This window comes from Ostrinia nubilalis, chromosome 11 (assembly GCF_963855985.1).
Source record: "Ostrinia nubilalis chromosome 11, ilOstNubi1.1, whole genome shotgun sequence".
Taxonomy (NCBI): domain Eukaryota; kingdom Metazoa; phylum Arthropoda; class Insecta; order Lepidoptera; family Crambidae; genus Ostrinia; species Ostrinia nubilalis.
The window spans coordinates 2953848-2976018 of record NC_087098.1 but is presented as its reverse complement, the minus strand read 5'-3'; the positions used below and the strand labels follow the sequence as shown (position 1 = coordinate 2976018).

The 22171-nt window shown below is 37.8% G+C and overlaps 1 protein-coding gene across 1 annotated transcript in view; it reads left to right on the top strand.

The window, feature by feature from the left end:
* Positions 1-876: 876 nt before the first annotated feature.
* Positions 877-22171, top strand: part of LOC135076066 (protein TANC2) — a 346968-nt gene continuing 325673 nt past the window's right edge. Inside the window, exon 1 of the mRNA XM_063970523.1 lies at positions 877-977. The gene's annotated coding sequence lies outside the window, so the exon portion shown is untranslated. The remainder of the gene's footprint in view (positions 978-22171) is intronic.

Below are 22171 nucleotides of genomic sequence, written 5' to 3'. Positions count from 1 at the left end.
GTCCTAGAAATAGAGTTCAAAATAAGGTGTAAAGGATCTCAAGACATTCCTAACGATACAGTCAGCTGAGACGTCTAGACTTGGGACTAAATCTGTCGCGATCGCTTCTTTGATTTACGCTAGCTATTTTAGGGAACGATGTGACATATCAAATATTTCCGGTTGAAGAACAAAGTCTTTTAAATTATGTTCTAAGTTAATGAGCTTTTCTTTTCTACACGCATAACGTAAATATAACGTAAATAGTAGACTTTGTATATTCCATCCGAAAGTTGAACCTGAAATTTCTGAGTTGAGAGACTGATACTGTCTAACTACCAGACTAACGAGGCCATGTCTTATTGTGGAAAGATTATTCTTGATAAAACAAATTGTAACCGTAATAAAAATGTCACTAGTTTTAATTTTTTTACATACGTATTGAAAGTATAATTTGTTTCGAGACACCATAAAACCTACGCGTTCCCAGTAAACATGAAAAGAGAACACCTCAAAATAATTTCCAACTAGACAATCACTACCGCGATCAGCTGGTTAAAACACTGCCTCGTAAAAAGTGTTTTGACACTGAACTTTCTTTTACGACTGCAGTCAAAGTAGCCCAATCGATCACACGTTAATGAGAGTGGGAACTATCAGTCAACGGGAAGCCGGAATCGTTATAAAATCTCGCCGGACGTCTATATTTAGAATCGAGAAGAATTTCGGATTCCCTTCATTTTCCCGAGTTAACGAACTCGGTTTATTTAAAGGTACTCGATTCTCCGTTCTCGGTGCTCGGTTCTCGCTCGCTTCCCCTCTTCTTTTGTTCCTATTTCGAAATTCAAAAAATAGAACTGAAGGGTGTTTCGGATGCGCGTGAGTCAGTGACGGCGCGCGCGGCGCGTGCGCTACTCGTGCCAGTGTTGTGTTCTGTGATTGGGTTTCAGTGACAGTGATGTGTGTGTGTGTCGCGGATCAATTTGTCTTGGTGTGAGGTATTTAGCCCTTTTATTCATTTGTTTTAGATTTATCGGTTATTATTAAAATCTATGGAGTTTAGATATATTGCCTGCTATTGCGAAATTTGTAAGACATGAATGTACAAGTTTTCTCATTCATTTAAATGGTGTTAATTTTATTTTATTTTATTTTTTATTTTTCTTTATTAAGGAAACAAACAGCATGAGCATGAGCAATTTATAAGAGTTTGTGTATTTTAGGGTTTACATTTTATTCAAATATATCGGTATTAAATTATTTGAAATTCTTGAGTTCAGAAATTACCCAGCAATTTGTACATTCATGAAACTCACTTTTTTGACTGAAGGAAGTGACGTTGAATCCCCAAATAGGAAGTACTCATTATTTTAACTGAGGTTAAATCCCATCTTAAGTATTATTAGCCGTTTATTCATCTGAACCACAAATTGCGTTGTCTACTTAACCGTTTGTTCTATTAAAATAAACGTCGCACGATCCTCAAAATGGCTGCAACTTTGTCACGTCTTTGTAGTCTAAAGGAGAGCTCCACGACGATTAGTTACCTCCGAAACATTTAACAGCGAGTTAGCAAGATCGAAACGTTTAACGCCGGTTTAATAAACGGTTGACCCCGTTTTGACGCCCGTTAATAATTTGAACATTCCGTTTACAGTTGTAAGCCGAATTCGCGATTTGGGCGCGCCGGCCGAAGTTTGTGCCAATACGTCGGCGATTTGTAAATATTGTGGTTTTAGCGCTAACTTTTCAGTAAAGTTTTGAGTAAAAAGAACAGTTATTTTATTTTTCGGTCTGAATAAGAATAATGCGACAAATAAGCTATTTATTTCTTTTTAATTATTCATTGTTAAAACAATTACGTTCTAATTAAAATAAGATACTAATGGTAGCAATTATTAAATATGAACTAATTATTCACTTGCAACATTGTTTTTTAATAGAACAACAAAACACTGAAAATAACACCGGCTTAGGCTGTTGCACCACCTAATTTTAACCATAACTATAACCATAACCGCTGTGATTTATATGGAGTTGGAGAAATTTCTGACGTTTGTAAAAGTAAGATGGTGCAACTTAGCCTAATTACATTGTCAGGTACTTTATCTAACACTGATTTATAACGATAACTTTGAAGTTTGCCGCCCCGCTATCACTGGACCGCGGCCCTAGTCCGGATAGCGCGGTCCACTTTCAGAGTGCGTTGGCTTTTACCTGAAAAATGAATCTTACATATCCCATACGGTTTAAAATACGACGGCTTCAATTCGTAACAAAAACTATTCAAATTAATCAGAATTCGTTTAGAAAACGTTTCACGTTTTTAGTAACGTAATTCGTTTGAAAGACTAAAAAGCATCAGATGGACTCATACATCATAAGCCCATCGATCTTCGCAAACTTTGACGTGTGTTCTTTCGTCGTTACAATCATCAAGTCATGAGTAGTCTCCACTACAGGGGCACGTGCTCTCTAATTATTAACCAGAGGCAAATAAGGGATTGATGAAGACAAAAGTCTACAACCAATGTGTGTTACCAGTGATAACTTATGGCTCGGAAACGTGGCCTCTCACCAATAGGCCTTATACAGAAGCTCAAAGTTGCACAGCGTGCTATGGAGAGGGCTATGCTTGGTGTTTCTTTGCGAGATCGAATCAGAAATGAGGAGATCCGTAAACGAACTAAAGTCGCTGACATAGCCCGACGGATTAGCAAGCTGAAGTGGCAATGGGCAGGGCATATAGTACGCAGAACTGACGGCCGATGGGGCAGCAAGGTTACATCGTAAAGGTAGCAGGGAAGCGCTGGATGCAGGCCGCTAACGTGGAAAGCATTAGGAGAGGCCTATGTTTAGCAGTGGACGTCCTATGGCTGAAATGATGATGATGATGATGATGAAATAAGGGATTTGTCTTACCACCTCCCCACATTGGGCAGACGTGTTGGCTTACCTAGTGGTAATGATAAAGTAGCATAAGGGCATTTACAAAAATAAACATGATTTTAAGACCCAATAGACTAAGTTTTCAACACCGAAACGAGTGATGGAAATGGAATTCTACCCAGATACGCAGATAGCCCAGCTTTACAATAACCAAAGCGTACCCCAAAAGCATTTTGCATTTTAAACACGCATAACTTCTGAAAGCACTAAATTAATTCCTTTGAAGAAAACAAAGCCTTCACGACGAATTTTGCCTATGCAAATGCTCTACAAACGGGAATTTATTATATCCCAGCAATGTTGATAAACAGCAGCTCAAAGACAAAGCATTCATAAGCGGGATGCCACAGCCAAAGATGATGTAGTAGGTAGACTTATTCCACAAAGAATATCATAAATAAATAATAAAATCTAATGGGAATGATAACAAAATTTTACGGAAAAACATAAAAATACTCTTGTCTTATTTAATTTTCATCTTATTAATATTGTATTGTAATTATGAGTTTACCGATCGAAACAACAATTTGAGTTTTGTAGATGTTATATAAATAAAACAACGTTATTAGTACGTTATTACAAGAACCAGAAATCAATTATATTTCAATTCTTAACGATACTATGGTTGCGGTGACTTTTTATATGGGACAGGAGGCAAATGAGCCGCCCATAGACCTCAGGTGTAAAAAGACATACATATCTACAGTCCGTTCGTTTCAGCCAAATGACGTCCACTGCTGGAAAAAAGCCTCCCCCATGGATTTTCACAACGACCGGTCCTAGCTACGGCACCTAAAAGAAATTCCAGAAAGAAAGAAAAACTAACGCTTACCCATGATGTACATTATAACAGGTACCTTATCCCAGTTCGTTCGTTTGTTCGTTTCAGCCGAAAGACGCCCACTACTAGACAAAGGTCTCCCTCAAGGATTTCCACGAAGACCGATCCTGCGCCGTTCGCATCCAGGCACCTCCCGCGACCTTATCCCAGTACTCTCTGTCATTTTAATCAATTTAACAACCAGCCATAACCGCAGTCAATAGTTAGAGTAGTGATCTTACTATTTCTCTTTACACTGTGGAAGATACCTTCTGCAGTCATAATGGTGGAAGGTCCGGATATTCATTTCCTTGAATACGCCTATAACTCCCCTATTTTGTGGGCAACAGGGTTCAGAATGGCATGTCAAAAGCCGTTATTAAGAGGATTCCGCCATTGCATCCGTTATAGCACAAAAGAGAAATGGGCAGAAGATCTGAAAGAGTTATGCAGGAAAATGTTCTGATATTTTAGATCAATGGATCATGTTTATCTCTCAATTACAATATTCAAGATTTAAGGAGAGTAAAAGAGAGGTAGAAATCAGGATATAATAAAAAATAATATTAACATCTACGAACGAACGAGAGACTAAATTATAATTATGATAAAGCTGATAATGTATCTTGTCTATTGGATTCATATGTCTTAGTATATTCAGCATCACATCAGACTATACATTTGTGTAGAAAAATAGCATATAAAACAACCGCATAAGATACGAAGAAGAATTTAATACAGAGCAATTTAGTGCTTACTAGCCCATGTCACTTGGAAGTTTTACCTGGAACCACGTTAACCACGTTAGGTAACCACGTTAATTTACCATACCAAATGACTGGACTTCGTAGCTGACTTTGATGCATTTAAACCAATCTTATTATTCCTTTTCCGAGCAGACCTACTGCATCATTTCCCTGCTGTATTTATAGCATCCTTTATCCATCGGTTTGCCGTAAAGGTGCAACCCGGATGGGTTACCGGAGAGGAGCTCAATAATGCAGACGGTGTGGTTTGTAAAAGTGACGTCCAATTTGTGGAATGGGCTCGCTTGAAATGCTGGAGGTGTTTTGGGAGGAGTTTGCGGTACTTAAAGAGATATTGACTTGTGCTTAGAATTTGTCTCGTGGAAATGATAGAAATTACAGAGTTTAAGCGCAACACACACATATTAAGTAGTAAGCGATCCGTTATTAGACTTTCGGGAAGCGATTGAGTGCTTGCGCTGCTTCTTCTCAGCACTGGCCCATTTATTGTCCCGAAGCAGTGGTAGGGTTAATACTGGAACATGCAAAAGTGCTTTTTAAAAGCCCATTTGCAAAAATAAATGAGTTTAATGAGTTTTACGATATATTATACCTGTTTCAATAAGCCATAGTGCATAACATTACAACAGTTCCTACCCTGAAATGCCCCCAGTACCACAGTGTGTTTCGCGCATAGGATCGTTAACTTTTTAAAGACTCTTAGCCAGTTTTACACTGGTTTGAATATTTTTAATTTTAGTATGGAGCTTTGAGTGAAAGAATTAATAACTTATTAAGTTTAGGTCACATAAACTTAAAACAGATATTCCCGAATAGGTCCAAAGATCGGCGACCGGATTAGTATCCAAGTTCTAAAAAGTTTAAGAAAAATTCTAATAAAATGTGTTTTGTTTAGAATTAAAAAAACGGATTTTTCTTCAATCAAATTAAATGTTGAAAACGTCCTTAAAGTTTGTCAGGTCGGTTCCCTTACAGATTGTATTATATTTCTTAGAAAGCAAGACTAGAAAGTTTAAAGTTTAACATCTGACAGTAACTTACCTACGTCAAAGAAAATAAGCTCTGCTTTAAGGCTTTTTATAAAATAGTGTTTCCCTGTAAAATACAAACACCATTTATTTAAGCCACACTGTCTGTTGCGAGAGTCAGTTTAAACGAATGCATTAGTCATGTTATACAGTGTAGGGTGCACTTATGTTACAAGGGCAATTACATGTGTCAATTCCGAGCAATTTGGCAATTATGACGTCTGGGCAATTTTATAATTGATGAAATTTTTACCCTGTCTGTAACAGAGGTGTGTAGCATATGCCCGCGGCTTCGTTTTAATTTTGTCTTAAAAATATTTTTCGCGCGCGTCCCCGTTTACGTGGCCACCACTCCAGAACCCTGCTGCCCCATATCGACCTGATAAAGGTAGCAGGAAACCGTGCAACGTGGAAGTCATTGGGAGAGGCCTATGTTCAGAAGTGGACGTCCTGTGGCTAAAATGATGATGATGATAATAATACACAGAGGGCAACTGCGACGACGGCGTCTTTCTTCCATCATCCAAAGTCGTATTCTCACTTTATTTGGCCATATTACACGTGGAGACGTCGCTTCTGTTGAACTACTTGTCGTGCAGGGGAAGGTTGAGTGCACAAGAGCGCGCGGCAGGTCGCCCATGCGCTGGACTGACCAGGTCAAAACCGCACTCAATGGTCCACTCCACGAGTGCACAAGAAAGACTGCAGTGTGGGAGGAGTGGCGACGTATTGTGAGGCTTGCCACCGGACCTGGTGTGACGACCACGACCACTCTGGCATGAGTGTAGCGACGAAGAAGAAGAAGAATGCGACATTAATTCAATAAGTTTATTTGGCTGAATCCTTCGATCACGTCACGTGTAAACAATTAAAACGGCTGTAACTTATCCATCCCCAATTAGCGCTGGCCGAATAAATTTGCACGACGGAAGAGCGAATTTTATTCAAGTTTTGCTTTGTACGAACAAGCAATAAGAATTTAATAAATATTTTATGGCTCTAGTCTTTCACAAGTCGATTGACTGAGATGCCCAATGTGCTGTTTTTCAGCACGATGTGCTGTTTAATCAGAAAATTCCTACTAATATTATAAATGCGAAAGTAACTCTGTCTGTCACGCCTAAACCATTGAACCGATTTTGATGAAATTTGGCATAGAGATAGTTTGAGTCCCGAGAAAGGATATAGGATAGGTTTTATCCCGGTATTGGTGATGGTGCAACCCAGGCCAGGTAGTGTTGCGTTGTCTATATAACGTGATATCATGAAATTTTGATTTCAAGACAAACTGTTTTCCAGTTAAAAGCAACGTACTTATACCTACAGAATAAAACACTGTATCATTTACAAAATACTTTAACATCAATCTATAGTAATTTTACGCTGTCTAACACAGCTACCGAAAACTCAAATTACTTACGTACTTATTTTGTTATTAATTATTATTTTAATTTACATCACTTAAGATTTTCCTAATATCTAGAAGCCTCAAAGTCACAACTCTATTACAACGTAATCAACGGCGACATTTTGAAAGTCAATACGTGTTATAATAAAGCCAATAATACTGCATGCGGTTCTAAGTCGGCTATAACGCTAACACAATAGGGTTATAGGAGGATTCCTCACGGCCCATTAAAGCTTCATTATTTTTTTATTAAAACGGTCTAATATCGAAAGGAGCGGTTCTCAAACTTGAGTTTTCAAACACCCCTAAAACTCACTCTACTAAAACTTGTTCACTGCTGAACATAGGCCTCCCCCAATCCTGCCATGTTGCCCGGTTGGTAGCAGCCTGCGTCCAGCGCCTTTATGATGTCGTCGTTCCACCTCACACGCTGCGTTTCCCAACTCGTTCCCACCACTAAAACTCCTGTAAATCCAAGATATAGAACCTGTTCTGTAGAGTTTGACCGCCAATAAAACATAACCAGTGCAGTTATCAGCTTTTATTGTCAACTTAGATGATCACTCTAAAATTTAGTCCATGTTTTTGAGGAGGAGCCTGACTCTCGTTACACAGGTTAACCTTATACAAGAGCGGCACATATTTTGTAACTGTAAAGTGTTTATTTAATAAAAGTATTTTCATTTTCATTATTTAATGTCTTTTAAAAAGAGAGAAGGAGAGAGAGAGAGAGAGAGAGAGAAAGTGAGTGCAAGAAGAAATAGAGTATATTGAAATATAGCTTTGAATAAATGCGATACATTATAATTTTAGTCACACATTGTTACAATTTATTTGAGTATAGTTAACTGCGTAAAATGAGTCAAGTGAGTTCGTTAGCTTTTACAGCAGGTATTTTCAACAACTCTGCGAGATCTTTTATGAATTAAAAACAATACGTACCTATCTTGTCATATAAGTTTCATAATAGCAATTATTTGACATTAATGTTTATTAATTTTCATTTATTACTTAAGTTTGAGAACCTCATGTCTCAATACTTGTTTACTTTTCAATTACCAGCGTATTACCCGAGATGAGTGTCATAATACGATCGGATACGACGTGATGACACCGCTTGATCACTATGTATCACACATAGCTCCATAGGCTCCTCGCCTAGCTCAGACACCAGTCTCTCACAATCTATTATATACATGATGTACTATTTTTATTGTAATACTTTTATGTCAGTTAGATTGTAGAGAAAAATAAAGATTTTTATTATTATTATTATTATTATTATAGCTAGGTGGCTTACATTATATACCACTTAGTACATAATGTTTATTTGACCAACAAATAGAGATGTTTTTATGCAGAACAAAAGGCAGGTTTTTGACCGCAACCACACATGTTTAGTGCGATGCAGTCTATCTGTGTAGTCTGTCTGCCTAGATGCCTGCCTTTTTGTGAAACTTCTTTGTTTTTGTCTTTAAAATAATTACCTGTAGGCCTAAGATGCGCGCCGTGATAACTTTTATCGACGTCAAAATGTATGGGCAAAATCGATAAAATGGCGTGATAACCGCTTATCGCGGCGCGCATCTTAGGCCTACTGATGTTATATTTATAGTCGTCTGATTCAATCTGAATCAAAGTGTTAAACTAGGAACTATTAAATGGCCTTTCTAGGAATTGATCCCAAGAGTCCAAAAAGAGTTTTTAAGGCCCGGTTTCCACCAACGCGGTGCGGTGCGGAGCGAAGCAGATAAGTTTTTTATATAACCAACATTATTCCATTATTTGCACTTCTCCACTTCATCATCATCATCATCATCTCAGCCATAGGACGTCTACTGCTAAACATAGGCCTCCCCCAATGCTTTCCATGTTGCCCGGTTGGTAGCGGCCTGCGTCCAGCGCATTCCTGCTACCTGTATGATGTCGTCGGTCCACCTTGTGGGTGGACGTCCCACGCTGCGTTTACCGGTACGCGGCCTCCACTCCAGAACCTTGCTGCCCCATCGGCCGTCAGTTTTGCGTACTATGTGCCCTTCCCATTGCCACTTTAGCTTCTCCACTTCCCTCCGCATCAATTGGACAGCGGCAAGGAGAAGAGCGGAGCAGTGCGGATATGTGCGAAGCGGTGCAGCGTTTCATAAATAGCAATAGTGACTGAGTTTCTTGCGCTGCTTCTTCTCAGCACTGGCCCATTTATTTTCCCGAAGCAGTGGTAGGGTTAATACTGGGACGTGTAAAAGTGCTTTTCAAAAGCGTGAAGTAAAGTGAGTTTTATGAGTTTTAATAAACTGATAACTGACAGCTACGAGTACGCACAGTTCACACATCTCTCGTCTCCGCACCGTTTTTGGTGGAAATAGCCTGCCAGCTTTGCCGCACATCTCCTGTCGTCTCCGCTTCGCCTTGGTGGAAAAAGGGCCTAACACGTCGCTGTAAAGATTCTTCGTGTTCATGAAATCAACGAGCTGTTATAAAGTTTAGAATTTAATTAACACCTAAAGTTCTTAATGATATACACGTGATAGATACAGGATGTCCCAAAAACAATTGATAACCTTGTAACTATCGATACGCTTCACTATAGTCTATCTAATTTAAAGTTTTGACCAGGTAAAAATATCACGGTTTATGAGATTTTTAAGTTTTTTATATCTTAAGAAAATTTTTTACTTGTGATTGAGATGCGAGATTACGAATTAAATTTTCATTTTCTTCTTTTTCATTTTTTTTAAATACTTAGCAACTAGTTTGTTGAAATTCATGAGAAAAACTAATCACAGATGGCAATTTTCTAAATATTTTATAAAAATGAAAAACTTTAAATCTGTTAATTTTTTACCAAGGTCAAAATTTTGATATTATAAGTAGAGATCTTGAGGAGGCCTATCGATAGTTGTAAGGTTATCCATTGTTTTTGGGACACCCTGTATAATTATTTTCCTGAAACTATGTTTTGTAGTCTCAGCCTTTCAGTGTCAAAGTTTCAGCTGAATTTCATTTGCGTTTCAACATCAATACCACATAAAACCGGTTCTAACCAGTAACACGTGGCTTTCAGAATTTACGGCACCTATACACCGACGACATTTTCTTATCGCCTTTCGACTCGATTAGAACAAAAGGCGGTTTATACCAGGATCGTATTCGCGTTCATTTCCATACTATTAAACGCGTAGGGGCGAGTCGAAATGTAAATCGATGCTGGCGTTTTTTTGCTGCTGTCGAGTTTGCCTTCTCCCAAAATTTTATCGTAATTAAAAAGATACACAATAAGTCAATAATCTGTAACTAGGCTAGGTTTATCGTGACAGTTATGCTTTAGAAATAGATATTATTAGATTTCAATACGTCCTGTGGGTCTAGACAAAGTGCAAATTATAATCGCAAACCAGTCGAAAAATGGTCGAAAAGCCCCTTTTTTGTATGGAGTTTTGACGGATTCGATTTTCGATTCGATCAAAAAGTGCGTTTTGCCTAGGGGGGCTGTGCTCGTTAGAAAAAATCCTTCAACTATTTAAAAAAGGAATTACGAATGTCAATAGTTTATTCAATTCATACTCACAAAATTATTCATCCAATAAATCAACCGCCAAAAATGTGCATAAAATGTGACAAGAAATAGAACTGCTTCAAAAATAACGAACCTATTTTCAATTGTTTATTTTTTTTTTTTTTTTTGGTTTCGTTCTTTCCTCTTGCAGGAAAAGGCAAAGGCATTCGCCATACAGCCAAGTCTTCAGTTTGTATTCACGGAGACGGCGCGAGAGATAGGAAACATTTTCATTTTGAAGCCGACTGCTGAGTAATTATTATTATTTCTTTCCCTTCAACTTCGGCTTTGAATTTCTTCAAATTTCTTCTTTAGTGGTAACTAAGTACTTGTATAATGCTACAAAACAGTTTTCATTTTTGAGAAGATCAGGTAGAGAGCGCGGGATGACTTCTGGTTCTTTATAAACTTGTAATAAGTCTTCTATCAAAATGTTTCAATTGTTTAATCGAACGTTCTAATTTCAAAATCAATTAACAATTCATTCGATTCACCCGTTTTACCCCCATCCCTATTCACGTTAGCGGGAAAATGATAGCAATGGCATACGTTTCGGTTTCTCACCTTGAATTCAAGTGCTATTCTAATATGAACTCTAACACATACTGATAAGGCCGAGTCAACAAACGCTGATATATGACCTAATTTGCCCGGGAAAAAATAAAATTCAACGTTATTATCGCCATTACCTTTTTCTGATGTTGGTTTTTCAAAGCATTGAGTAGGTGTGATGAATAATAATTGCGAGTTTTGACGTAGGAATACTATAAATTCTTTCTATCATTGAGTAGAAAAAAAATCGATATAATAGGTGCTTACTCCTTAAGAGCAAAACTTTAGTTTTTTATTTAATTTCAATATTTAGACGATTTATAAGCACATAGTCCATGAAAATAAAGGTATTTGACTTATAAATCACGATTGGTTCAATGTTTTTGATTTTATTTTCACATAAATTCCCTACTAATATTATTAATGCGAAAGTAACTCTATCTATCACGCTTTCACGCTTAACCTACTGTAAGATTTGGTATAGAGATAGTTTGAGTCCCGGGAAAGGACATAGGATAGTTTTTATCCCGGTTTTTGAAACAAGGACGAGCGCGATAAAGTTTTTTCTGTAACAGACAAAATACAAAATTTCACGCGGGTGAAGCCGCGGGAAAGAGGTAGTTATGACATAATCCTACATAATAACTTCCATACCTGGAAGTACAAAAACAAACACAGTGTCGCAGATCGAATCCATTACTCAAACAATACTTTTATAATGTTTTGGGCTCCAAAATATTTGTGTTCTGGATTATTTTCAACAAAATAGCTGGTTGAACAAAAAGATGAATGGGGAAGATAAAATGGTATGTGGGTAAAAATGTTGACCCTGTAACGAAATCAAGGACATGCTACTGTTTTGAGTCTCTCTTACACTAGATATTTGTATGGGTAACTTAGTGCAGCTCAAAAATATTATAGTTGCTTCTGGTAAAATCATCATCATCATCATCTCAGCCATAGGACGTCCACTGCTGAACATGGGCCTCCCCAATGTATTCCATGTTGCCCGGTTGGTAGCGACCTGCGTCCAGCGCCTTCCTGCTACCTTTATGATGTCATCGGTCCGCCTTATGGGTGGACGTCCCACGCTGCGTTTTCCGGTATGCGGCCTCCACTCCAGAACCTTGCTGCCCATCTGGTAAATTAGAGGGGGTTATTATGCTCTAATAATAATAATAATACCTGACCACCGGTAGCTTGGGCCCTGCTCCGCTACCAGCGGATTAACTATTTTTAAGTTTTTTTTATAATGTATTTTTAGCTTTTTTATAATTTACATTGTAAAAAAAATATTAAAAATAAGACGGAAAATGAATAAAGAGATAATAATAATCATAATCATCATTGATTATGATACTTTTTCGTGCTTTCAAGTGGCGGCTAGATGTAAATTATATTAAGGTGTATCGGAAAATAAATGCTTTCCATTTGACTGGAGCCATTTGATTTTCCCAGGATTTTATTCAAATAGTACAATAAATATACAGTATTCTGTTGGCTGTCTGTCGGCAAAATATGTTAATGTAACTCGTTATAAGCTAAGTTATAGAGCGTTCTCTGTAAACAGTGGCAAAGTAAAAACGTTATTTGAAGCTCTACGTTTTTACCTTGCCCTTGTCACCTCTAAATACAATATTTTTACGGTCTTATCATTTATTTATCGACGTTTTAAAGGAAAACGAGAGTCTGTTTAAAAAATGGTTGTCTTTTTCAATGACGTTTCCTGTTTATAATAATACTTTTCGGCGACCCAAATGAGCAATTATTTAAAAATACATCTCGTTAACATAATTTTATTTCTAATACATTTTACAGCGCATAACATGAAAAGCACAAGCGTGTTCTTATTACGTGCGTGAGCGAAAATTTTTGTTCGTGGAAAACTCCACTAATTGAATGGCCGCTTTTTATCGTATTCGTTATTTCCATTAATTAAGATATCAAACAAGCGTACGGTTCGCTCGGTTCCGTATCAATCAAAAGCGGTTCACGCTTGCCTTCATTTTTGCCGCGTGCGCGTCTGTCAAATGATTCGTCGGAATTGACCCCCGTCGGCGCTGGGCCACTGATAAATGAAATTTCCCTGCAAACTGACTGGCCGGCGATAAATGGGACATTGTGCAGTCTCGCGGGCGGGCGGGAGACACGGCAGTGGCGGTTGGCCAATATGTTTTGATTGACAACTATATCGGTATATTTTATAGAACTCTATGGGCTCGCGCGCACTGGTGACTTGTCGCCGTGACTTATTTTGTGACCTCCATATAAATGTATGGAAAATTTTAAAACTTTCTGTCACATCACTACGTCCGTGCACCTCAATACAAATCTCTATGGACTTTGAAAAATTTTATATTTTGTATCATAAATTCTTACAGCACTCAAAACATTACTGCATTTTATTTATTTCTAGGTAGGTACTGTTTTTTTCTTTTTACAGAAGTAGCTTAAGTTTACTTTACATACTTTTATTCTTGACCCTTTCAGTCCTATCTAATTATTATTTTTCTATCTTGGTGAGCATTTTACACCGGCGTCTATGTTTTCTACTGTTCAAATGCAGAAAATAGCATGAGAAAATTAATGCCTAACTTTTGTGTTTTAGGTTGCATTAGGTTTATAAGTTGCATATTGGTGTTTTCACGCTTTAATCTGGCTTATGTTTCAATGGATTAACCATACCATACCTAGTATCGATTTTGTTTCACTCAGTAACACCGTGTTGAGCTGGTGACTTTCCCAGGCCGTGTGTCGTTTGTAAATATTTATTTTCGTACTCGGCCGAATTAACGCGAGAGCTTATCGCTTTCATCAGTAACATTTGGTGCGTTCTACTCCGTGCTGAAGCTTTAATTAAGCTTTTATTACTCTGAAATCGATGGCAGTCATTTACATATCGGTGGCGTTTTGTTCGGGGGTTATACAATGAGTAGTAATACGGATAATGGGCGAGAATTCGTCGATATTGTTGTGGAAGAAACGAATGGATACTTAACGCAATATGGCGTCATTTTGTTGTTTTGTTTCCAATTTGAAGGGCTGTTGGTGTGATGACCGTTTGTGAGACAAGTTAAGTTTTCTCTTCTTTTTTTCTTGGCTTTCGCCGTTTACAACAAGTAAAGTTTGTTGCAAACTGTTAACCAGGCAGTCAATTTTCTATAATATAAATGCAAAAATAACTCTGTCTATCTGGATGTTACATTTTGTACGCTTAATTATTACCTACTGAATTCACACAAACTAAGCCAGTAGCATTAGTCAAGTAACATTTAATTTTGTGACTTTTTCTTTTTCATTATGAGTTACATTTCTTTAGACATTGAATCAGTAAAAACAAAAAACGTGTTTTGAAAGGGAGTTTAAGCTTCATTTAATTTTAGAGATAATGTTAGCGCATTGGCGCTATCCTATATCAAACGGGATCTGCTTTTTGTGTAAGCGTGAACTATACCCACTATATCCTTCCCAAACTTTACGTAAAGCGTATATTTAGAATATTTACGCTATTGGTTTCCGCTCGACAGACCAAGAATGCCGCGCTCGGCACATTTAAAGGGGCGCTTAGATTAATGTCACCGTTGTTTATTTAACTGTGGACTATTCCACACCCTGTGAAATGTGTTGAGAATGTTTTTACATATTTTAGGCGTTTCTTTACTGCTATTGGTGGTTTTTGGGTCATGAGGGATTTATAAGTGAGGCGCGATGGAATAAATAAGAGAATCGAGCGTTTTGCGTGAAGCGGCTTGGGGTTTTAATTTGCCTTTTATCCTAAAAGCGTACCTCGAATTCTTGTCGATTTTCAGTAAGCTGAAAAACAATTTGTAATCTACACTAATATTATAAAGAGGAAAACTTTGTTTGTTGGTTTGTTTGTTTGTTTGTTTAGTTGTAGTGGATAGGCTCAAAAACTACTGGACCGATTTTAAAAATTCTTTCACCATTCGAAAGCTACATAACTCACGAGTAACATAGGCTAAATTTTATTTTGGAAAAAAGTAGGGTTCCGTAAAATGTTTGGGATTTTCATAAGACGTGGAAAAGCGCCATCTATCGTCATTGGTTAAAATCTTCTTGCGCCTGACAAAAATTTTTGAGGTACCTAAATATTCATGAAGGCAAAGCTGTCAAACGCCATCTATCGACATCATTAGTAAATTAGTAACTAAATATTACATGTACTATGAATAACGCTGTTCGTAAATAATATTGAAAATAATTAAAAATATTTTATGTATTTGAACCATTCACTGTATGTACCTATTTGAATCATTCACTGTGTTTAAACGAGCAAATCAAAGTGTTAATTAGTGACTTTTTACAAACTTCCTTGCAAATTCTTATTAAGTGCCGCCATCTACCGAGATGAATATTAGGGTACGGTTCAGCGGCGGACAAATGGGATGGGCGCGTGGGCGATTGTAGTTAAATAGGATAAGAATTACTTCGTTTTTGTTTTCTGTATGTAATTTGTTATTTTTTTGGTAGGGTCTTTATTTTAATTACTTAGGTTGGTAGGTACTCACTTATTTGATTTTAATGATAATTACTATAGGTACGTATAATTTTAGTAGAAAGAAAGGTCATTGAATGACTAAGTGACTCACTCACTCATCACGAAGTCTCAGAAACTACAAGTCTCAAAAGAGTTCTCATAGGGGTTAATGGTCTATTCCACCTGGCTTTGATCACCAAGATGATCAAAGTGGACTCCAGTTAAATAATTTTTTTTTAGTGTTCATTGATCACCTATAAATAAATCATACCTACCTCTGAATTGTCACATACATGTCCAATTTTTTTATTGCGGTTTTTAGAAAATATCAAAAATGTTACAAAACAAAATATGTAGTACAACAATTGGACATGTGACTATTCAGAGGAGGTGTGATTTGTTTGTAGATGATCAAAGGACACTAAAATAATAATTTAACTAGAGTCCACTTGGCTCACCCAGGACATCGTATCCGTGGGTGCTCAAAGGCACAGAATATATTCAAATGACACTAAATTGTCGCTGTAAGTCCACTTTGATCACCTGGCTGATCAAAGCCAGGTGATCAAAGTGGAACACCTCCTTTTAGAACGTAGGTAGTCACTGTAGTCACTAAGACGAAATTTTGCAAAATTCAACCCTTATGGGAGTTAAAAAGGGGGTTAGAAGTTTGTATTGCAGTCCTCGGTTTTTAAAGTAAGAGACTTTAACTTTCAAGTTAAAATGTATGCTCACTATGATCTCTAGATATTGTGGAGGTGTACATAATAATATACTGTTCGGTACACTGTGGTACTGTGTACACATCGGTTTGCCGACGATATTGTGGTCATCGGTGGAATCTTTTGAAGATCTTGGCACAATGCTCGAAGACCTTAATCGATTTTCCCAACAGGTAGGCCTGAGGATGAACATGGACAAAACGAAGCTTATGTCGAATGTCCATGTTGCGCCCTACCCAGTTTCAGTTGGGAGCTCAATTCTCGAGATTGTCGACAAGTAGGTAATAGGTATGTCTACCTCGGACAAACGATCCAGCTAGGTAGGTCCAATTTCGAGAAGGAGGTTAATCGTCGAATCCAACTCGGCTGGGCAGCGTTCGGGAAACTACGCAACATCTTTCCGTCCAAAATACCTCAATGCTTGAAGACTAGAGTGTATAACCAATGTGTGTTACCAGTGATAACTTATGGCTCGGAAACGTGGCCTCTCACTATAGGCCGAACAGTTACAAAAGCTCAGTTGCACAGCGTGCTATGAAGAGGGCTATGCTTGGTGTTTCTTTGCGAGATCGAATCAGAAATGAGGAGATCCGTAAACGAACCAAAGTCGCTGACATAGCCCGACGGATTAGCAAGCTGAAGTGGCAATGGGCAGGGCACATAGTACGCAGAACTGATGGCCGATGGGGCAGAATAGTTCTGGAATGGAGGCCGCGTACCGGAAAACGTAGCGTGGGACTTCCACCTACAAGGTGGACCGACGACATCGTAAAGGTAGCAGGGAAGCGCTGGACGCAGGCCGCTTCCAATCGATCAACATGGAAAGCATTGGGGGAGGCCTATGTTCAGCAGTGGACGTCCTATGGCTGAAATGGTGGTGGTGGTGGTGGTGGTGGTAAATATACTGAAAATGTATCATTAGAAATCAACTACGGGGGCTAAGGAGATAAAAGGAGGGTTGGAAGTTTATATTATGAAAGTCCTATGTGTTTAAAGTAAGAGAGTTGAAATTTAAAATGTATGCGCTATAGATGCTACGAGCGGATTTTACGAAACTCCTCCCCTAATGGAGTAAAACGAGGTCCACGCGTACGAAGTCGCGGGCGGCCGCTAGTGTAAATAATAAAAAAATAATCCATTTCATATAATTTTTGGAAATCCAGGCTTTGTAAGACTTAAAAAAATACGTTTCTGTGAATTTAGTTTTCTACTGAAATGATTGAAAACTGGTGAAGGTCGCGGGAAGTACCTGGATGCAAGCGGCGCAGGACCGGTCTTTGTGGGAGGCCAGTGTGTATCCTTGGGGGGAGGCCTTTGTCCAGTAGTGGACGTCTTTCGGCTGAAACGAACGAACGAACGAACGATTGAAAACCACATTCTCTCAAGCTGATTGGAAGCCCCTTTTAAAACTTTGGACAAACACAATACTATTTAGTTCAAAACTAAGCAAAATGGCTTTATATCCGTAGTACCTACTCGTAGTCTGGTACCCGCACCAATCCATGCGCTACAACTGCTACGAAAAATTTTCTACGAAATTCTGCCTTTTCAATAGACTATGTGATCAAAACTAAGCAAAGCGTTGGTTTTATGTCCGTAGTACCTACCCGTAGTCTGGTACCCGCACTTATCCATGCTACGACTACTACGAATAATTTGCTACGAAAACCTGCCTTGGTACCCGTACTAAACCATGCGCTACGTCTGCTACAAAAAAATTTGCTACTTTTTTTATTAAGAATCCAATGGCGTTACACTAAATAAACTTAAAGTAACTTAACAGTATGTACCTATGGCTAATTATAGGTTTCCCTGGAATAACTTTAAAGTAAATCAACCGTTCGTACCGAGACAAACAACTATTACAATTATGACATTACGAAGCCTACCTTAAAATTTTCACTAAATCTTAATAAATATACCTCAAAGGTGATTGACTGACTGACTGACTGACTGACTGACATAATGATCTATCAACGCACAGCCCAAACCACTGGACGGATCAAGCTGAAATTTGGCATGCAGGTAGATGTTATGACGTAGGCATCCGCTAAGAAAGGATTTTACGAAACTCCACCCCTAAGGGGGTAAAACGGGTTCCACGCGTACGAAGTCGCGGGCGGCCGCTGTATATCTATAAAAGCGAAAGGTCACTAATTGACTGACTCACTCATCACGAAATCTTAGAAACAAAATTGCTAAGTGTCTCAGATTTTGCATGGGGGTTCCTTTTAGAACATAGGTGCTCACTAAGACGGGATTTTTCAAAACTCTTAGAGTAGGCGCACACCGTTGATTTTTCGTCGGCCGATAGTTTAGTCGGGCAGTTGATCAGTATGGGCATGTATGGGAGTGCGCACACTACGCCGATTCGATTTGGCCGATTCTTCATACAATTTAAAATCGGGCACAACTATCGGCCAACTAAAAATCAACGGTGTGCGCCTACTCTTAAACGGGATCCACGCGTACGAAGTTAATGTATAAATGTGATATGTAGGTATTTCACACATCTTAAACACCTATCAGCCCGTCGTCTTTGCCCGTCACTTAAGCTTTGTTATGTTTCACTTATGTAACCAGCGCGTAACGTCTTTTGAACACATAACAAACGCGTAGGTACAAAGTGCCAAGGATTACCGCGCCGTAGGTACAAGGGAGGTATTATGTAAAGAACTTTACTTAAAATGTTTGTCTCATAATTCGTATGGTTATTTTGACGTAACAAGGATAATAATATTATCATGCTTTTGTATAAGTAGGTACATCATCATTATCATCATGTCAGCCATAGGACGTCCACTGCTGAACATAGGCCTCCCCCAATGCTTTCCATGTTACCCTGTTGGTAGCGGCCTGCGTCCAGCGCTTTCCCGCTACCTTTACGATGTCGTCGGTCCACCTTGTGGGTGGACGTCCCACGCTGCGTTTTCCGGTACGCGGCCTCCACTCCAAAACCTTGCTGCCCCATCGGCCGTCAGTTCTGCGTACTATGTGCTCTGCCCATTGCCACTTCAGCTTGCTAATCCGTCGGGCTATGTCAGCGACTTTAGTTCGTTTACGGAGCTCCTCATTTCTGATTCGATCTCGAAAAGTAGGTACAACGTTTTGCCTTTTAAAAATATTTTTACTCGTACCGATATCACTAAACCTGCAGTGTAGACATGGTAATTGAGTTTCTAGTTCTTCTTTTCTACGTCATAAAATTTCAAACGAATTTATATGGGTTTGGTGAATAAAAATTATATTGTTGAAAAGTGAAACAGTCTGTTTTTATTGCAATTTTAGAAAAAACTGTCAGGTAGCATCCCTTCTCACCACTTTCAAGTTAAGACCATCTTACGCAAACGTGCGATTCGCGCTATTGTGATGAGTGTAGCCAATTAAGTAGCATATACTTTGGTGCAATTTTGTGTAGTCGCAAGACTTCGCTCCGCTCGCCCGAATGTTATCGCGATTTGTGTGGCCAAGGGGTTAAGGTAACGTTTCCATAGATCTTAAACAACTAATCTTCGAAAAGTAATAATCCTGTTTCTTTTATCCAATAGTAAAGTAAGAAAAATCCCTATAACCTCACGTAATAAGCACACCTAAATGAGGGAACGCGTGTAAGAAAAGTAAATTAATTACTTACGCCAAGTCCCTGTAGCTTCGAAACGTACTTTTATATACAGTAGCACGTGATGCTACCCATTTTTGTTGCAAACTCGCTCTTATTGCCGCTGCATAAGATGCCAGTGTCAAGCTTGATGTGCTCTCCGTATATAAAAGAGGCAGGTAACGCGCGAAAACCTAATCAAGCTTCCCTTTCGACGGGGAGTCAAATGTAATCAGTAGAGGTGGGTGCACACGAGTTATTGAATGTAAAACAATATGTACTGTAGCAAGAATAAATGGAAAGTGCTGGTTATTGTATTTCATGCCTTATTTGCTTTGACATTAACACGAAAGTGAAATGGTAATATGTTAAAAATCAGCAGAAGTAAAAGTAATGGTTGACTGTTCGACGAACCAAACGCGATTTTGATAACAAATGTTTTAAAAAAAAGAGACTGAAGGTACTTTTGAGTAGTCTAGGATAGTTTATTTCGATTGTAGGTTATTTTTATTATTAGCACAAAAATATCAAAACTCCAGCTTTCGTGAGGAAAAGAAAGTAATTTTTCAGTACTAATATGTAAAGTATAGAAAACCTTTTTAAAGAGTGCCTATGCTTACCTATACATTTTTTAAATCACATAGTACCTACTTTACAAAAAGTTTACATTTAAAATATTATTGTACTCCTGCCCTTACATCTCGTTTGTGAACAAAAATACAAACCGACTGGGAAATTGAAACAGTGTATGTGAGTACAGTTCGCTGCATGTAAGTCTGTATGTTATTTAGTTTACAAAGTTGTGACATATTATAGTGACTAAAAAAAAGTGTTTAGATAAAGAAAATGTATCCTACTAATATTATAAATGCGATTTTCCTATAAAACACCAAATAATAAAGGTGCTCAGGAATTATAACTCATGAGTTAGAGCAACCACCTGAAGAGCAATATATTGTACCTGTTGCAGTCAAAACTCATAATCAGTCAAAAGTGATATTGACCAAGGCCATCAGTCAAAACCACTATTGACTGATTTTTGCAGTCAAAAGTGGTTTTGACCGATTATGAGTTTTGACTGTAACTTATCAATGTTTTCAGTTGGGAAAATCATGTTCTAGCGACAAGTATTAATGATAGAAATAAATGACAAGTATTAAATACAAAAATTCCCCTTGAAAACTATACTGAGTCTTACAGATTTTTATACTGTTGTAATTTTTTATTATGTATAATTATTATTTTCACTTTTTATAAAGAAAAAAATACAGCATAACTTTCTAACTCTGCAAAGCTATCAATTACAATTCCCAATACAGAGTCATGAAAAAGTCGGATTACTTTTCAGAGTTCAGATTACTTTTGTAATTCTATCATTTATTGTTTGTTCTCATCCTTATTCCGGCGGACTGTACCGAGTAATATGCAAATGTTCTCACGTTACTTACGCTTTTTGCCAATGATTCCCTTATCTCCCTTTGTTGATTCCGACTGGAGAACTGGAGATTGATACTGAGACGTGTTTTTGATATAAATAGACCGATCCTGGTGAGTAGGAACCTTTAAATAGATTGGGAAATCTCACCTGACAAGATTTCATTGAATTGAAACATTTTATCAAATAAAATCAATTAGCTTCTTCTAAGAAGTACTTGATTACTGTAATCCGTGAAGGTAGTGTCGTTCTTGTTTACTTAGGTAAACAAGAATAGTTTATTGCTTGCTGATTATGTAAAGATAGTGTCTTAGTTATTTAATTTTTAGCGTTAAGAGTTGCATCTCAAACTAATTTGAAAATTATAAATAACTTGAAAAAATCGAACTGCCTAAGGCGGGAATTGAAACCTCGACCTTCCGCTTGCATTGGTTGCTTTGCTTGGGTTCATCCAGTGTCTAAGTAGCTCAATTGGAAGAGCAGTCGCCAGCAAGCGGAATGTCGTGGGTTCAATTCCCGCCTTAGGCAGTTCGATTTTTTCAAGTTATTTATAATTTTCAAAATAGTGTATCTTCTACGTATCGATAGTTAAACTGTCGATGTATCAGAAATATTACAGCATACGTTTAATATAAGTAAAGGTTTATGGCAGCTTTCAGTCGGACAACAATCAAGAAGGTATTTACATTCTAAAAAGTCACCCTTATGAATTTTATTGATAAAAAGGATATAAGTAATTAAACCAAACAATTGCTGTAATAAGTAGCTATGAATCTTTTACAGTTAATCTTGCAAATTATAATTTCTGAATTTAGGCATCTTTAGCATAATTTAATTTGGTTAATAAACAACTTTCTTGTAG